Here is a 4,921-nt window from a genome sequence, read left to right on the forward strand (position 1 = left end):
AAAATAAGATCAACCCTACTTAAGCCTTTTTTTTTTTTTTAAAAAAAAAATAACCAAAAAAAAAAAAAAAAAAAAAAAAAACCTGATGATAAATGTAAACAGAAAGTAGAAAGGCATCCAAAAGCCATTTGCCCTTCCAGACTGAATCAGGCAAAAAATACCATCGAGGACCACATAAACACCTGGGTCCTGAGTCCTGAGAAGTGCCTAGGTCCTTTAAAAAGAGGCCTTGTCCATTCTCTAGATTTCACAACCTGGTTTTGTGGGATAAGAAGAAAGATAATCCTCAAAAAGGATCAGTGAGTGCATAGCAATGGCATTCCAGAGAAAATTCACCATCAACGCTCACCACTGCAGGTAATCGCACACACCCTCCTCCTCCTCCACACCCTGGCTCCGAGGGAGACCATCTCCTTTTGGAGAGAGGGAAGAGCCAGGCTTAATATGCCCTGTTGCAGATCAGATATTGAATTCTGCACTATAAATATACATAATGAAAGACCAGGTACTTGCAGCTACTACATTGGGCTAAGTACTTAGCCATTAATTTGGAAGCATGAAGCACCCCTGCATACCTACTCCCAAGCTTCTTTAGTTTATTATCATACAATATAAGAAAATATCCTAGCCAGACCCCCAGGAAGGTTGCCAGATTAGCATATAAAAATTTAGTGTCCGTCGGTCATATTTGAATCTCAGAAAAATAGCGTATATATATAAATATACATATATGTTGTTTATCTGAAATTCAAATTTAACTGGCCATTCTGTGTTTAATCTGGCAATCCTATCCCTAAAGCTATCAATGAGAAATTTTGGAATTTCTGTCTTGGAGCTAAATATTAGCCCAGGCAGAAGAGAATATGGGAAATGTGGATACTGAACTTTTTAACGTGCACAGGGCCCCACAGATTGTACTGTGCCTACTTTACAATTTCTCTGTGAGGTAAGACCAAAGTCCTTAATCCCCACTTTACGAGTATAGACTCTGAGTTAAAGAATTGCACAAGGTTACAAAGCAAAGTAGAAGAGCTGGGATTCACATTAAGACCCTCCAGCCTTTTTTCGTGGGGGCTCTGTCAATCACTACACTAAACAAACATAAGAGAAGGAAGAATTTAAGAGACTGGCTAGAAAGCATTGCTTTAGCAAGCAAAAATATCTAGTGCAAGCATGGACACTCTTTTCTGTTTTCACGCCTAAGTAAGCAATCATCTGTCTGTGTTCTTTACAGGCTGAGAGTGGCCATTAAGAAATGAAAGCGAGTTTAGATTTCACAGTATGTTTGGATTTGATGACATTTTGCATTTCAAGAAACCAAGGTCAGCTCAACCCTTTTAGCACTGGGACCCAGATACCACCATGATTTAAGCAAACTACCCCAGTGAATTTAAAGGTAAGTGGTGGGATAATTGTTCACTGCCTCCCATGCTTTAATTTGCCAAGGACTATCTTTATTTATAAATCTATTAAAGAGAGCTCTGTTTCACTCTACAAAATACTAGCAAGTTCTGAAATGAAGTAGAATTTATTCTTGTGACTATGCTTAGAGAATAAACTTGGGTATCATTGGTATGTTAACATTCCCAACATTAGCTGCCTCTTGCATGTGCCTTATTTGTTAACTCCAAGCAAAGCTATAGTCAGAAGAACTCTAGTTAGAAAATTATTGAAAACTGAACCTCACATTTCTTTTTTTAAAAGACATATTGTACAATTAACCTACCGTTGCTAAGACATTACAAATTCAAATCTTGCTCTATTCGCCCACAAAATCAAATGTTCCCCATATTTGTCATGTCAAAAGAAACTAGTTGAGTTTCTAATATCACAGAACCAAACTAATATTTCTCATGTGCTTATTTCATTCATTTTTAGAAGCTGTGCAAGGAGGAACAATTGCCTATGACAACTGTCTGTGAAGAATATTGTCAGAAATTCTGAACTGCCCCAGAGCTGTGGCAAGGAAGTCCAGAGATTATTATTGGGTAATGACGTTGGAAATAAAAAAGTATATAGTATTACAGCATTGAGCTATTAGAATAGAGAATCAATTCAAGGAGACAAGCAAAATTTATATACTTTATTGATTTTAAATTTTACATGCTCTGCTATATGAGTAAATCTTTTGTAGTAATTCTGCAGCTTTGAAACATTGTAAATAACAGGGATTGTGGGGAGTTCAGAAGAGCCATTTTTTCATACAGAAAGTATATAGCCTTTAATGCATATTAGAAGAAATTGGGGTAATCAAATTCCTTAAAGCTAACTTAAGTCTGAGCTAGTGCGGTTTGTTTTTTGTGTTTTGTTTTGTTTTGTTTTGTTTTTTTTGTCTCCAAAGGGTAAGCATGTATCAGGTAGTGAAGTAATTCCAGGTAGCATTGTACTTAAGGGAAAGCATAATTAAATTGATCCTATTGTATTACATAAATCCAACATATCCTGTGTAAACTCAGAAACAGGTGGCTCTTTGTAAAAAGTAGCTGGCTCTTAACCAATTGAAGTAAAGTTTTCTCACACAAAAATGTATACAGGAGGAAAACTGAAACAATGGTTGACTCAGGATTCCATAATCAAGAAGCAGATTGAATTTGAAATCACGTCTGAGCGTTCAATGTACCTGACTCCAAAAGCCTCAGCACTGGGCAATGGGTGAATCTGTTTCCAGACAGGCATCTAAGCAAGCCAGTCAGGTTCCTAGAGCCTGACAACCTTTATTAAAAATAATTGCAGGCTGGATAATTTATAATTTTCAATCATATATGTAATACAGAAAATGACAGACAGCAAGGGGGTGGGAGAAGTTCTATATTTTTATTGCAATGAGCCTGACTGACACTTAAGAAAACATTTTGACACATTCAAGTGTGAGCAACAAATCTGTCCACAGATTCATAAGCCACATGTTTACTTAAAGAAGGCAAAAAATGGGGATCAAAATCCCAAGTGCTTAAGTCCATAAAATTCCCCAAGGTGAACTAGCACCAACAGAGTACATTCTGACCTTCTTAAGATGAGTAAAGATTATCATTTTTTGCATCTGTACACTATTTTTTTTAATTTTGAGAAGCCTCAGATCCATCTTTTCAATATTTAAACTTGCATGAATATAAAATTGAGTGCAATAATCAGGTAACTAAAATCAAACTACTTTTTGCAATTTTGACTTATATTTACTCAGAGCACATCCAGAATATTTGTTTAGAAGTCCTACTAGCTACTAAGTTTGATATTCTTTTTTCCCCACCACGGCACTCCTCACACACATACAAAGCCACATAAAATACTGATTCTATGCATTTACAAGGATCTAAAGGAAATGACAGTGATCCTAAAACACATCAGACTCCAATGAAATAAAATAGTCTCCATGTTTATTTTAAAAAAATCAAGAGTTCTGTATTTCTTCAGACTTCTAAGGTAAGCTACTGAGATTGAAATCAAAATCACTGTAACTATTAACACTTAAAAGTTGGGTAATGACTCATTACAGTGTCTTAAAGTAGGAAACCTCAAAAATGGATATTTCTAACCATCCCATCAGCATAGGCAACCTTTGTGTGACAGAGAGGAAGAGGGAGAGTTCTTATGGGGACAGCAAGTGAGTGGGAATTGTAGGAAAAGAAAGAAATCTAATTCAAGGACCTTGAAAAGTTAATTTGGAAACTTTTGTTAGTGACTTTGGTCTTCATTAAACTCCATGGATCACTATAGCAGCATGATCTCAACAGCTTAAAAGGTATTTGTCATCAGCAAAAGAAAAACATTATTTTTAAAGGAGTAAAAAGATTGATGCATCACTGTGGACTACTTAAGCCCCACGCAGTTTCAGTCTTCGGTATTAATATAAATGTGATGGCTTTTGCATACGGCGCATAATTAAACATTTTCTTTTCAGAGCTTTATAGAATCCCCATATGTTTTTAATGGCATCATCTGAATGTTTTTCTTAATAATCCTGGCAGCCTGCTCCTGAATCTTCGAGTTTGTTTTTTGTTCCTAATATCTTTTCTACAGAGGCTGCATTGTGCCAGAGACTGAATAAAGCTCTGAGAGCCCCATCGTGGAGGAAGACACACACGCCGACTCACACACGCTCCCATTCTGCTTTCTCCTCACTCTTCATTTGCCATTTGTATTGCTATTGGCACCGGGGAAAGATAAGTGAGAGAGAGAAGGCAAGGCAAGAACACAGGGCTCTGTATCACAACCTCATTCTACCATGTGGCATGGCCCCTCTCTCTTTGTTAGTAGGACTTTGCTAACTCATGTTTTATGTCTGTCTTCCTGTCTGCCTCTAAGTGTTTGGTGAGAGTATTGAGGTGTGTGCACACCGAGGGGGTGGGATGACTTTGGCAGCTGCAACATATGATCTGCCTGGCACTCTGGGGCTGGATATAGGTAATTTGCTGACTCAATATCTACGGCCTCATGGGAAAAGACTTTCTCCTTTTGAGCAGTGGTCCATTTTCTGAACCAAACCCCTTCAGACACAACCCATAAAGCTGAAGTAATGAAATGTTCGCCATTTGGTGTAGTCAGCCACATTTTGAGCTGTAAATCAGAATCACTTTCATTTCAGGTGGTATAAATGCAACCCAGTGATCAAGCATATATCCAGGAGGGGACATCAGGATACAATAATAACCTGAGATTCTAATATCCATGTCAACCCAGGACTACTGCCCATAGTCTCAAACATAGAATGTAAGAGCCTCTACTTGAAGAATAAGTAAATCAAAAAGAAGAATGTGTTCCATTGTTGTTCAAATATAGCCTTAAATTTGCTTTATCCCAACATAAATTTAAATTCTGGAAAGTGACAAAGACTATAAATAACTCACATTCGAATCATAAGTCTCCTTTAGATTGAGTGTTTGAACTCAGATCCAAGTTTCAAAATATAATTTTTTTAAAAAGT

General features: G+C 37.0%; 1 protein-coding gene and 1 long non-coding RNA gene across 6 annotated transcripts in view; one reads left to right on the top strand and one right to left on the bottom strand.

The window, feature by feature from the left end:
* Positions 1–2,525, top strand: part of LOC112479036 — an 18,212-nt gene extending 15,687 nt beyond the window's left edge. The window contains exons 3-4 of the long non-coding RNA XR_003046027.1: positions 1,235–1,396; positions 1,879–2,525. This is a non-coding gene — a long non-coding RNA (uncharacterized LOC112479036). The remainder of the gene's footprint in view (positions 1–1,234; positions 1,397–1,878) is intronic.
* The window catches only part of MECOM (MDS1 and EVI1 complex locus), a 528,538-nt gene that overhangs the window by 399,929 nt on the left and 123,688 nt on the right, over positions 1–4,921 (bottom strand). The window lies entirely within an intron of this gene.

The sequence above is a fragment of the Pteropus alecto genome, unplaced genomic scaffold (genome assembly GCF_000325575.1).
Source record: "Pteropus alecto unplaced genomic scaffold, ASM32557v1 scaffold33, whole genome shotgun sequence".
Taxonomy (NCBI): Eukaryota; Metazoa; Chordata; class Mammalia; order Chiroptera; family Pteropodidae; genus Pteropus; species Pteropus alecto.